The following is a 13894-nucleotide window of genomic DNA, read 5'->3' on the forward strand; positions in this document are numbered from 1 at the left end:
GCTACACTTCCCTCACTGCAGCGCCCCGGTCGGTTCCACGGACCCGGGGCGCTGCGTTACTACCTCCGGCCGGGATGCGATTCGCGATGCGGGTAGCGCCCGCTCGCGATGCGCACCCCGGCTCCCGTACCTTACTCGCTCCCCGTCAGTTCTGTCCCGGCGCGCGCGGCCCCGCTCCCTAGGGCGCGCGCGCGCCGGGTCTTTGCGATTTAAAGGGCCACTGCACCGCTGATTGGTGCAGTGGTTCCAATTAGTGTTTACACCTGTGCACTTCCCTATATCACCTCACTTCCCCTTCACTCCCTCGCCGGATCTTGTTGCCCTAGTGCCAGTGAAAGCGTTCCTTGTGTGTTCCTTGCCTGTGATTCCAGACCTTCTGCCGTTGCCCCTGACTACGATCCTTGCTGCCTGCCCCGACCTTCTGCTACGTCCGACCTTGCTTCTGTCTACTCCCTTGTACCGCGCCTATCTTCAGCAGCCAGAGAGGTTGAGCCGTTGCTAGGGGATACGACCTGGTCACTACCGCCGCAGCAAGACCATCCCGCTTTGCGGCGGGCTCTGGTGAAAACCAGTAGTGACTTAGAACCGATCCTCTAGCACGGTCCACGCCAATCCCTCTCTGGCACAGAGGATCCACTACCTGCCAGCCGGCATCGCGACAATTAGACGAAAAAAAAGAAGAAAAAGAAGAATAATACGCCCAGAAAAGAGGCGAAAAGGAGAAAAACGTAAAAAAACGTGAAAAAAAAGTAAGAGGAAGAGAAGGGAAAAAAAGGTGGAAATGGGTTTAAAAGTGATTTCGGCGGAGAAATATATATATATATATATATATATATATATATATATATACGCGCACACACACACATATATATAAACGTATTCTCCGTTGAGATATTGCAGCCGCTGCTGTGTCCAGGCCCAGGAGCCTTAGCACTGTGCTGTGATGTCACTCAATACCACTGACATCACTAGGTGTAAACAACATCTCTCCTTTGCTGTGTATGTGACTATGGAGCTGTTTGGTGATGTCGTCTATTATGGCCTTCATAGAAGCAACAGGAGATTGTTGCATCCATCTAGAACCCTCAGAACTACAGTGCTATGATGTCACTCACTTCCACAGGCCTTGCAGAGTGTAAACAACAACAACCCAGCTTTGTTGTGTATGTAACCATAGGGATTTGTGATGTCACCTAGAACCTTCACAGCAGCGACAGCTTTATGAGGAGCATCAGCACTGCTCTGCCTGAGCAGAACCATCACCGCCATAGGTTGTCAAATAACCCGGGTTTAACCCACACAGGTAAGTCCAATGGGGTGCAGGCATGTCCTCTATGCTTACAGCTTCCCGTGGGTGTTGGTTTGATACCGTTTGGGGACAGCCAAGGAGGCATCTGCAGGCAACAAAGGTAGGTGTGTGCTTGTGTGTGTGTTTCCTATGCAGATCCTAAGCCCAGTGTCACATGCAAGTAGGAGGAGTAAGAAGGGTTCCTGGCAAATCCGGGTTATGGATTGCATTTAAAAAGGCCCCGTGGGAGTGCAATGGGCCCCTGTCTTGCTGCTTAGCAATAATGGTATGGGTTTAGGTTCTGCTGTGTGTACTGGTGGTTGACTGCCCCCCAGCCCAGAGTGTGCATGGAAAATTGTCTGGCAGCCTCCCTGACAGCAAGCAGTGATAGTGCCCATGAAGGGCACCTTGTTGGGCCCTCCCCTTTCACGGTTATCGCTTCTCGGCCTTTTGGCTAAGATCAAGTGTAGTATCTGTTCTTATCAGTTTAATATCTGATACGTCCCCTATCTGGGGACCATATATTAAATGGATTTTTGAGAACGGGGGCCGATTTCGAAGCTTGCTTCCGTCGCCCTATGCATTGACCCGATATGGCAGTATCTTCGGGTACAGTGCACCACCCCCTTACAGGGTTAAAAAGAAAGATTCCTACTTTCATTGCTACCTGCTTGCTGGCTAGCCAGCTAGCCAGCCCTGTGGGCCTTGCTGCTGCTGCAGCCAAAAAACAAAAGGTGGTGCTGCTGCTGCTTCTGCTGCTTCTGCTTCTGCTTGTGTCTGGCCGCTGTTGGAGCGTCCAGGCACAGGACTTCTGCTGCTGCTGACTAAATGGCCTCCTTAATTGGATCATTTGAGTAGCCAGCACACCTGTGCAGGTAGGGCATGACATGATAGGCAGCTGCCTTGATAGCGGGTGGGTGCTGATTGTTCCTAATTGACAAAATAAGATTAATGCTTATGAAGAAATATAAAATCTCATCCCTTCCCCAATATCGCGCCACACCCCTACCCCTTAATTCCCTGGTTGAACTTGATGGACATATGTCTTTTTTCGACCGTACTAACTATGTAACTATGTAACATAACATGGGGGGGGGGGGGTCTCCTGGCTGTTCACACAGGTGTGTCATTGCTGTACATTGACCATGCATTGCTTCTGTGGTATTGCAAAGGCAAAGACAAATGCTTCCAGCCATCCATTGCACTAATGGATTGGTCATCAGCTGGCTGTCTATGTCCCGCATCAATATAGACCAAAGTACAGAGGGTTAGGCTATGCTATTGTGCACCTACCTGATGCATCAGAAGGTGCGAGGCCCTTGCTAAATTCTGTGCACAGACTTTGAGATCTATACTTTAGACTGTATCTAAACCTGCTCCAACATGGACTGACATTCTGGCCTACTTTCAGCCGATGCGACTTGTCTGTCGCTGAACAGTCGCTTTTTATGTATTCAGCACCTATGTATAATGTTGTAAAAATGCTCTAGAAGCTAAAGTCGCAGAAATGTCACACATATTTGGCCTGCAACTTTCTGTGCGACAAATTCAGACAGGAAAAATCAGTATAAATCCTTAGAAAATTATCCCCCAGTGTCTCCATCTGCTGGCGGTATTGAATAAGCATTGCTGCACTGATGGGGTATGCATTAGACGAAAAAAAAGAAGAAAAAGAAGAATAATACGCCCAGAAAAGAGGCGAAAAGGAGAAAAACGTAAAAAAACGTGAAAAAAAAGTAAGAGGAAGAGAAGGGAAAAAAAGGTGGAAATGGGTTTAAAAGTGATTTCGGCGGAGAAATATATATATATATATATATATATATATATATATATATATATACGCGCACACACACACATATATATAAACGTATTCTCCGTTGAGATATTGCAGCCGCTGCTGTGTCCAGGCCCAGGAGCCTTAGCACTGTGCTGTGATGTCACTCAATACCACTGACATCACTAGGTGTAAACAACATCTCTCCTTTGCTGTGTATGTGACTATGGAGCTGTTTGGTGATGTCGTCTATTATGGCCTTCATAGAAGCAACAGGAGATTGTTGCATCCATCTAGAACCCTCAGAACTACAGTGCTATGATGTCACTCACTTCCACAGGCCTTGCAGAGTGTAAACAACAACAACCCAGCTTTGTTGTGTATGTAACCATAGGGATTTGTGATGTCACCTAGAACCTTCACAGCAGCGACAGCTTTATGAGGAGCATCAGCACTGCTCTGCCTGAGCAGAACCATCACCGCCATAGGTTGTCAAATAACCCGGGTTTAACCCACACAGGTAAGTCCAATGGGGTGCAGGCATGTCCTCTATGCTTACAGCTTCCCGTGGGTGTTGGTTTGATACCGTTTGGGGACAGCCAAGGAGGCATCTGCAGGCAACAAAGGTAGGTGTGTGCTTGTGTGTGTGTTTCCTATGCAGATCCTAAGCCCAGTGTCACATGCAAGTAGGAGGAGTAAGAAGGGTTCCTGGCAAATCCGGGTTATGGATTGCATTTAAAAAGGCCCCGTGGGAGTGCAATGGGCCCCTGTCTTGCTGCTTAGCAATAATGGTATGGGTTTAGGTTCTGCTGTGTGTACTGGTGGTTGACTGCCCCCCAGCCCAGAGTGTGCATGGAAAATTGTCTGGCAGCCTCCCTGACAGCAAGCAGTGATAGTGCCCATGAAGGGCACCTTGTTGGGCCCGCCCCTTTCACGGTTATCGCTTCTCGGCCTTTTGGCTAAGATCAAGTGTAGTATCTGTTCTTATCAGTTTAATATCTGATACGTCCCCTATCTGGGGACCATATATTAAATGGATTTTTGAGAACGGGGGCCGATTTCGAAGCTTGCTTCCGTCGCCCTATGCATTGACCCGATATGGCAGTATCTTCGGGTACAGTGCACCACCCCCTTACAGGGTTAAAAAGAAAGATTCCTACTTTCATTGCTACCTGCTTGCTGGCTAGCCAGCTAGCCAGCCCTGTGGGCCTTGCTGCTGCTGCAGCCAAAAAACAAAAGGTGGTGCTGCTGCTGCTTCTGCTGCTTCTGCTTCTGCTTGTGTCTGGCCGCTGTTGGAGCGTCCAGGCACAGGACTTCTGCTGCTGCTGACTAAATGGCCTCCTTAATTGGATCATTTGAGTAGCCAGCACACCTGTGCAGGTAGGGCATGACATGATAGGCAGCTGCCTTGATAGCGGGTGGGTGCTGAATGTTCCTAATTGACAAAATAAGATTAATGCTTATGAAGAAATATAAAATCTCATCCCTTCCCCAATATCGCGCCACACCCCTACCCCTTAATTCCCTGGTTGAACTTGATGGACATATGTCTTTTTTCGACCGTACTAACTATGTAACTATGTAACATAACATGGGGGGGGGGGGGGGGTCTCCTGGCTGTTCACACAGGTGTGTCATTGCTGTACATTGACCATGCATTGCTTCTGTGGTATTGCAAAGGCAAAGACAAATGCTTCCAGCCATCCATTGCACTAATGGATTGGTCATCAGCTGGCTGTCTATGTCCCGCATCAATATAGACCAAAGTACAGAGGGTTAGGCTATGCTATTGTGCACCTACCTGATGCATCAGAAGGTGCGAGGCCCTTGCTAAATTCTGTGCACAGACTTTGAGATCTATACTTTAGACTGTATCTAAACCTGCTCCAACATGGACTGACATTCTGGCCTACTTTCAGCCGATGCGACTTGTCTGTCGCTGAACAGTCGCTTTTTATGTATTCAGCACCTATGTATAATGTTGTAAAAATGCTCTAGAAGCTAAAGTCGCAGAAATGTCACACATATTTGGCCTGCAACTTTCTGTGCGACAAATTCAGACAGGAAAAATCAGTATAAATCCTTAGAAAATTATCCCCCAGTGTCTCCATCTGCTGGCGGTATTGAATAAGCATTGCTGCACTGATGGGGTATGCATTAGACGAAAAAAAAGAAGAAAAAGAAGAATAATACGCCCAGAAAAGAGGCGAAAAGGAGAAAAACGTAAAAAAACGTGAAAAAAAAGTAAGAGGAAGAGAAGGGAAAAAAAGGTGGAAATGGGTTTAAAAGTGATTTCGGCGGAGAAATATATATATATATATATATATATATATATATATATATATATATATACGCGCACACACACACATATATAAACGTATTCTCCGTTGAGATATTGCAGCCGCTGCTGTGTCCAGGCCCAGGAGCCTTAGCACTGTGCTGTGATGTCACTCAATACCACTGACATCACTAGGTGTAAACAACATCTCTCCTTTGCTGTGTATGTGACTATGGAGCTGTTTGGTGATGTCGTCTATTATGGCCTTCATAGAAGCAACAGGAGATTGTTGCATCCATCTAGAACCCTCAGAACTACAGTGCTATGATGTCACTCACTTCCACAGGCCTTGCAGAGTGTAAACAACAACAACCCAGCTTTGTTGTGTATGTAACCATAGGGATTTGTGATGTCACCTAGAACCTTCACAGCAGCGACAGCTTTATGAGGAGCATCAGCACTGCTCTGCCTGAGCAGAACCATCACCGCCATAGGTTGTCAAATAACCCGGGTTTAACCCACACAGGTAAGTCCAATGGGGTGCAGGCATGTCCTCTATGCTTACAGCTTCCCGTGGGTGTTGGTTTGATACCGTTTGGGGACAGCCAAGGAGGCATCTGCAGGCAACAAAGGTAGGTGTGTGCTTGTGTGTGTGTTTCCTATGCAGATCCTAAGCCCAGTGTCACATGCAAGTAGGAGGAGTAAGAAGGGTTCCTGGCAAATCCGGGTTATGGATTGCATTTAAAAAGGCCCCGTGGGAGTGCAATGGGCCCCTGTCTTGCTGCTTAGCAATAATGGTATGGGTTTAGGTTCTGCTGTGTGTACTGGTGGTTGACTGCCCCCCAGCCCAGAGTGTGCATGGAAAATTGTCTGGCAGCCTCCCTGACAGCAAGCAGTGATAGTGCCCATGAAGGGCACCTTGTTGGGCCCGCCCCTTTCACGGTTATCGCTTCTCGGCCTTTTGGCTAAGATCAAGTGTAGTATCTGTTCTTATCAGTTTAATATCTGATACGTCCCCTATCTGGGGACCATATATTAAATGGATTTTTGAGAACGGGGGCCGATTTCGAAGCTTGCTTCCGTCGCCCTATGCATTGACCCGATATGGCAGTATCTTCGGGTACAGTGCACCACCCCCTTACAGGGTTAAAAAGAAAGATTCCTACTTTCATTGCTACCTGCTTGCTGGCTAGCCAGCTAGCCAGCCCTGTGGGCCTTGCTGCTGCTGCAGCCAAAAAACAAAAGGTGGTGCTGCTGCTGCTTCTGCTGCTTCTGCTTCTGCTTGTGTCTGGCCGCTGTTGGAGCGTCCAGGCACAGGACTTCTGCTGCTGCTGACTAAATGGCCTCCTTAATTGGATCATTTGAGTAGCCAGCACACCTGTGCAGGTAGGGCATGACATGATAGGCAGCTGCCTTGATAGCGGGTGGGTGCTGAATGTTCCTAATTGACAAAATAAGATTAATGCTTATGAAGAAATATAAAATCTCATCCCTTCCCCAATATCGCGCCACACCCCTACCCCTTAATTCCCTGGTTGAACTTGATGGACTTATGTCTTTTTTCGACCGTACTAACTATGTAACTATGTAACATAACATGGGGGGGGGGGGGGTCTCCTGGCTGTTCACACAGGTGTGTCATTGCTGTACATTGACCATGCATTGCTTCTGTGGTATTGCAAAGGCAAAGACAAATGCTTCCAGCCATCCATTGCACTAATGGATTGGTCATCAGCTGGCTGTCTATGTCCCGCATCAATATAGACCAAAGTACAGAGGGTTAGGCTATGCTATTGTGCACCTACCTGATGCATCAGAAGGTGCGAGGCCCTTGCTAAATTCTGTGCACAGACTTTGAGATCTATACTTTAGACTGTATCTAAACCTGCTCCAACATGGACTGACATTCTGGCCTACTTTCAGCCGATGCGACTTGTCTGTCGCTGAACAGTCGCTTTTTATGTATTCAGCACCTATGTATAATGTTGTAAAAATGCTCTAGAAGCTAAAGTCGCAGAAATGTCACACATATTTGGCCTGCAACTTTCTGTGCGACAAATTCAGACAGGAAAAATCAGTATAAATCCTTAGAAAATTATCCCCCAGTGTCTCCATCTGCTGGCGGTATTGAATAAGCATTGCTGCACTGATGGGGTATGCATTAGACGAAAAAAAAGAAGAAAAAGAAGAATAATACGCCCAGAAAAGAGGCGAAAAGGAGAAAAACGTAAAAAAACGTGAAAAAAAAGTAAGAGGAAGAGAAGGGAAAAAAAGGTGGAAATGGGTTTAAAAGTGATTTCGGCGGAGAAATATATATATATATATATATATATATATATATATATATATATACGCGCACACACACACATATATATAAACGTATTCTCCGTTGAGATATTGCAGCCGCTGCTGTGTCCAGGCCCAGGAGCCTTAGCACTGTGCTGTGATGTCACTCAATACCACTGACATCACTAGGTGTAAACAACATCTCTCCTTTGCTGTGTATGTGACTATGGAGCTGTTTGGTGATGTCGTCTATTATGGCCTTCATAGAAGCAACAGGAGATTGTTGCATCCATCTAGAACCCTCAGAACTACAGTGCTATGATGTCACTCACTTCCACAGGCCTTGCAGAGTGTAAACAACAACAACCCAGCTTTGTTGTGTATGTAACCATAGGGATTTGTGATGTCACCTAGAACCTTCACAGCAGCGACAGCTTTATGAGGAGCATCAGCACTGCTCTGCCTGAGCAGAACCATCACCGCCATAGGTTGTCAAATAACCCGGGTTTAACCCACACAGGTAAGTCCAATGGGGTGCAGGCATGTCCTCTATGCTTACAGCTTCCCGTGGGTGTTGGTTTGATACCGTTTGGGGACAGCCAAGGAGGCATCTGCAGGCAACAAAGGTAGGTGTGTGCTTGTGTGTGTGTTTCCTATGCAGATCCTAAGCCCAGTGTCACATGCAAGTAGGAGGAGTAAGAAGGGTTCCTGGCAAATCCGGGTTATGGATTGCATTTAAAAAGGCCCCGTGGGAGTGCAATGGGCCCCTGTCTTGCTGCTTAGCAATAATGGTATGGGTTTAGGTTCTGCTGTGTGTACTGGTGGTTGACTGCCCCCCAGCCCAGAGTGTGCATGGAAAATTGTCTGGCAGCCTCCCTGACAGCAAGCAGTGATAGTGCCCATGAAGGGCACCTTGTTGGGCCCGTCCCTTTCACGGTTATCGCTTCTCGGCCTTTTGGCTAAGATCAAGTGTAGTATCTGTTCTTATCAGTTTAATATCTGATACGTCCCCTATCTGGGGACCATATATTAAATGGATTTTTGAGAACGGGGGCCGATTTCGAAGCTTGCTTCCGTCGCCCTATGCATTGACCCGATATGGCAGTATCTTCGGGTACAGTGCACCAACCCCTTACAGGGTTAAAAAGAAAGATTCCTACTTTCATTGCTACCTGCTTGCTGGCTAGCCAGCTAGCCAGCCCTGTGGGCCTTGCTGCTGCTGCAGCCAAAAAACAAAAGGTGGTGCTGCTGCTGCTTCTGCTGCTTCTGCTTCTGCTTGTGTCTGGCCGCTGTTGGAGCATCCAGGCACAGGACTTCTGCTGCTGCTGACTAAATGGCCTCCTTAATTGGATCATTTGAGTAGCCAGCACACCTGTGCAGGTAGGGCATGACATGATAGGCAGCTGCCTTGATAGCGGGTGGGTGCTGAATGTTCCTAATTGACAAAATAAGATTAATGCTTATGAAGAAATATAAAATCTCATCCCTTCCCCAATATCGCGCCACACCCCTACCCCTTAATTCCCTGGTTGAACTTGATGGACATATGTCTTTTTTCGACCGTACTAACTATGTAACTATGTAACATAACATGGGGGGGGGGGGGGTCTCCTGGCTGTTCACACAGGTGTGTCATTGCTGTACATTGACCATGCATTGCTTCTGTGGTATTGCAAAGGCAAAGACAAATGCTTCCAGCCATCCATTGCACTAATGGATTGGTCATCAGCTGGCTGTCTATGTCCCGCATCAATATAGACCAAAGTACAGAGGGTTAGGCTATGCTATTGTGCACCTACCTGATGCATCAGAAGGTGCGAGGCCCTTGCTAAATTCTGTGCACAGACTTTGAGATCTATACTTTAGACTGTATCTAAACCTGCTCCAACATGGACTGACATTCTGGCCTACTTTCAGCCGATGCGACTTGTCTGTCGCTGAACAGTCGCTTTTTATGTATTCAGCACCTATGTATAATGTTGTAAAAATGCTCTAGAAGCTAAAGTCGCAGAAATGTCACACATATTTGGCCTGCAACTTTCTGTGCGACAAATTCAGACAGGAAAAATCAGTATAAATCCTTAGAAAATTATCCCCCAGTGTCTCCATCTGCTGGCGGTATTGAATAAGCATTGCTGCACTGATGGGGTATGCATTAGACGAAAAAAAAGAAGAAAAAGAAGAATAATACGCCCAGAAAAGAGGCGAAAAGGAGAAAAACGTAAAAAAACGTGAAAAAAAAGTAAGAGGAAGAGAAGGGAAAAAAAGGTGGAAATGGGTTTAAAAGTGATTTCGGCGGAGAAATATATATATATATATATATATACGCGCACACACACACATATATAAACGTATTCTCCGTTGAGATATTGCAGCCGCTGCTGTGTCCAGGCCCAGGAGCCTTAGCACTGTGCTGTGATGTCACTCAATACCACTGACATCACTAGGTGTAAACAACATCTCTCCTTTGCTGTGTATGTGACTATGGAGCTGTTTGGTGATGTCGTCTATTATGGCCTTCATAGAAGCAACAGGAGATTGTTGCATCCATCTAGAACCCTCAGAACTACAGTGCTATGATGTCACTCACTTCCACAGGCCTTGCAGAGTGTAAACAACAACAACCCAGCTTTGTTGTGTATGTAACCATAGGGATTTGTGATGTCACCTAGAACCTTCACAGCAGCGACAGCTTTATGAGGAGCATCAGCACTGCTCTGCCTGAGCAGAACCATCACCGCCATAGGTTGTCAAATAACCCGGGTTTAACCCACACAGGTAAGTCCAATGGGGTGCAGGCATGTCCTCTATGCTTACAGCTTCCCGTGGGTGTTGGTTTGATACCGTTTGGGGACAGCCAAGGAGGCATCTGCAGGCAACAAAGGTAGGTGTGTGCTTGTGTGTGTGTTTCCTATGCAGATCCTAAGCCCAGTGTCACATGCAAGTAGGAGGAGTAAGAAGGGTTCCTGGCAAATCCGGGTTATGGATTGCATTTAAAAAGGCCCCGTGGGAGTGCAATGGGCCCCTGTCTTGCTGCTTAGCAATAATGGTATGGGTTTAGGTTCTGCTGTGTGTACTGGTGGTTGACTGCCCCCCAGCCCAGAGTGTGCATGGAAAATTGTCTGGCAGCCTCCCTGACAGCAAGCAGTGATAGTGCCCATGAAGGGCACCTTGTTGGGCCCGCCCCTTTCACGGTTATCGCTTCTCGGCCTTTTGGCTAAGATCAAGTGTAGTATCTGTTCTTATCAGTTTAATATCTGATACGTCCCCTATCTGGGGACCATATATTAAATGGATTTTTGAGAACGGGGGCCGATTTCGAAGCTTGCTTCCGTCGCCCTATGCATTGACCCGATATGGCAGTATCTTCGGGTACAGTGCACCACCCCCTTACAGGGTTAAAAAGAAAGATTCCTACTTTCATTGCTACCTGCTTGCTGGCTAGCCAGCTAGCCAGCCCTGTGGGCCTTGCTGCTGCTGCAGCCAAAAAACAAAAGGTGGTGCTGCTGCTGCTTCTGCTGCTTCTGCTTCTGCTTGTGTCTGGCCGCTGTTGGAGCGTCCAGGCACAGGACTTCTGCTGCTGCTGACTAAATGGCCTCCTTAATTGGATCATTTGAGTAGCCAGCACACCTGTGCAGGTAGGGCATGACATGATAGGCAGCTGCCTTGATAGCGGGTGGGTGCTGAATGTTCCTAATTGACAAAATAAGATTAATGCTTATGAAGAAATATAAAATCTCATCCCTTCCCCAATATCGCGCCACACCCCTACCCCTTAATTCCCTGGTTGAACTTGATGGACATATGTCTTTTTTCGACCGTACTAACTATGTAACTATGTAACATAACATGGGGGGGGGGGGGGGGTCTCCTGGCTGTTCACACAGGTGTGTCATTGCTGTACATTGACCATGCATTGCTTCTGTGGTATTGCAAAGGCAAAGACAAATGCTTCCAGCCATCCATTGCACTAATGGATTGGTCATCAGCTGGCTGTCTATGTCCCGCATCAATATAGACCAAAGTACAGAGGGTTAGGCTATGCTATTGTGCACCTACCTGATGCATCAGAAGGTGCGAGGCCCTTGCTAAATTCTGTGCACAGACTTTGAGATCTATACTTTAGACTGTATCTAAACCTGCTCCAACATGGACTGACATTCTGGCCTACTTTCAGCCGATGCGACTTGTCTGTCGCTGAACAGTCGCTTTTTATGTATTCAGCACCTATGTATAATGTTGTAAAAATGCTCTAGAAGCTAAAGTCGCAGAAATGTCACACATATTTGGCCTGCAACTTTCTGTGCGACAAATTCAGACAGGAAAAATCAGTATAAATCCTTAGAAAATTATCCCCCAGTGTCTCCATCTGCTGGCGGTATTGAATAAGCATTGCTGCACTGATGGGGTATGCATTAGACGAAAAAAAAGAAGAAAAAGAAGAATAATACGCCCAGAAAAGAGGCGAAAAGGAGAAAAACGTAAAAAAACGTGAAAAAAAAGTAAGAGGAAGAGAAGGGAAAAAAAGGTGGAAATGGGTTTAAAAGTGATTTCGGCGGAGAAATATATATATATATATATATATATATATATATATATATATACGCGCACACACACACATATATATAAACGTATTCTCCGTTGAGATATTGCAGCCGCTGCTGTGTCCAGGCCCAGGAGCCTTAGCACTGTGCTGTGATGTCACTCAATACCACTGACATCACTAGGTGTAAACAACATCTCTCCTTTGCTGTGTATGTGACTATGGAGCTGTTTGGTGATGTCGTCTATTATGGCCTTCATAGAAGCAACAGGAGATTGTTGCATCCATCTAGAACCCTCAGAACTACAGTGCTATGATGTCACTCACTTCCACAGGCCTTGCAGAGTGTAAACAACAACAACCCAGCTTTGTTGTGTATGTAACCATAGGGATTTGTGATGTCACCTAGAACCTTCACAGCAGCGACAGCTTTATGAGGAGCATCAGCACTGCTCTGCCTGAGCAGAACCATCACCGCCATAGGTTGTCAAATAACCCGGGTTTAACCCACACAGGTAAGTCCAATGGGGTGCAGGCATGTCCTCTATGCTTACAGCTTCCCGTGGGTGTTGGTTTGATACCGTTTGGGGACAGCCAAGGAGGCATCTGCAGGCAACAAAGGTAGGTGTGTGCTTGTGTGTGTGTTTCCTATGCAGATCCTAAGCCCAGTGTCACATGCAAGTAGGAGGAGTAAGAAGGGTTCCTGGCAAATCCGGGTTATGGATTGCATTTAAAAAGGCCCCGTGGGAGTGCAATGGGCCCCTGTCTTGCTGCTTAGCAATAATGGTATGGGTTTAGGTTCTGCTGTGTGTACTGGTGGTTGACTGCCCCCCAGCCCAGAGTGTGCATGAAAAATTTTCTGGCAGCCTCCCTGACAGCAAGCAGTGATAGTGCCCATGAAGGGGACCTTGTTGGGCCCGCCCCTTTCACGGTTATCGCTTCTCGGCCTTTTGGCTAAGATCAAGTGTAGTATCTGTTCTTATCAGTTTAATATCTGATACGTCCCCTATCTGGGGACCATATATTAAATGGATTTTTGAGAATGGGGGCCGATTTCGAAGCTTGCTTCCGTCGCCCTATGCATTGACCCGATATGGCAGTATCTTCGGGTACAGTGCACCACCCCCTTACAGGGTTAAAAAGAAAGATTCCTACTTTCATTGCTACCTGCTTGCTGGCTAGCCAGCTAGCCAGCCCTGTGGGCCTTGCTGCTGCTGCAGCCAAAAAACAAAAGGTGGTGCTGCTGCTGCTTCTGCTGCTTCTGCTTCTGCTTGTGTCTGGCCGCTGTTGGAGCGTCCAGGCACAGGACTTCTGCTGCTGCTGACTAAATGGCCTCCTTAATTGGATCATTTGAGTAGCCAGCACACCTGTGCAGGTAGGGCATGACATGATAGGCAGCTGCCTTGATAGCGGGTGGGTGCTGAATGTTCCTAATTGACAAAATAAGATTAATGCTTATGAAGAAATATAAAATCTCATCCCTTCCCCAATATCGCGCCACACCCCTACCCCTTAATTCCCTGGTTGAACTTGATGGACATATGTCTTTTTTCGACCGTACTAACTATGTAACTATGTAACATAACATGGGGGGGGGGGGGGGGGTCTCCTGGCTGTTCACACAGGTGTGTCATTGCTGTACATTGACCATGCATTGCTTCTGTGGTATTGCAAAGGCAAAGACAAATGCTTCCAGCCATCCATTGCACTAATGGATTGGTCATC

At 47.0% G+C, this 13894-nt stretch overlaps 6 non-coding genes across 6 annotated transcripts; all 6 read left to right on the forward strand.

The window, feature by feature from the left end:
- The first annotated feature begins 1722 nt into the window (after positions 1 to 1722).
- LOC130300948 (U2 spliceosomal RNA) lies at positions 1723 to 1913 on the forward strand. The gene has a single exon (XR_008851678.1). It is a non-coding gene; the product is annotated as a U2 spliceosomal RNA (small nuclear RNA).
- A 2088-nt stretch (positions 1914 to 4001) lies between these two features.
- On the forward strand, positions 4002 to 4192 carry LOC130300949 (U2 spliceosomal RNA). Its single transcript, XR_008851679.1, has one exon. It is a non-coding gene; the product is annotated as a U2 spliceosomal RNA (small nuclear RNA).
- A 2093-nt stretch (positions 4193 to 6285) lies between these two features.
- LOC130300950 (U2 spliceosomal RNA) lies at positions 6286 to 6476 on the forward strand. The gene has a single exon (XR_008851680.1). It is a non-coding gene; the product is annotated as a U2 spliceosomal RNA (small nuclear RNA).
- Positions 6477 to 8565: 2089 nt separating this feature from the next.
- On the forward strand, positions 8566 to 8756 carry LOC130300963 (U2 spliceosomal RNA). Its single transcript, XR_008851692.1, has one exon. It is a non-coding gene; the product is annotated as a U2 spliceosomal RNA (small nuclear RNA).
- Positions 8757 to 10823: 2067 nt separating this feature from the next.
- On the forward strand, positions 10824 to 11014 carry LOC130300951 (U2 spliceosomal RNA). Its single transcript, XR_008851681.1, has one exon. It is a non-coding gene; the product is annotated as a U2 spliceosomal RNA (small nuclear RNA).
- Positions 11015 to 13103: 2089 nt separating this feature from the next.
- LOC130300940 (U2 spliceosomal RNA) lies at positions 13104 to 13294 on the forward strand. Its single transcript, XR_008851671.1, has one exon. It is a non-coding gene; the product is annotated as a U2 spliceosomal RNA (small nuclear RNA).
- Positions 13295 to 13894: the final 600 nt, after the last annotated feature.

This window comes from Hyla sarda, unplaced genomic scaffold (assembly GCF_029499605.1).
Source record: "Hyla sarda isolate aHylSar1 unplaced genomic scaffold, aHylSar1.hap1 scaffold_1106, whole genome shotgun sequence".
Classification (NCBI taxonomy): Eukaryota; Metazoa; Chordata; class Amphibia; order Anura; family Hylidae; genus Hyla; species Hyla sarda.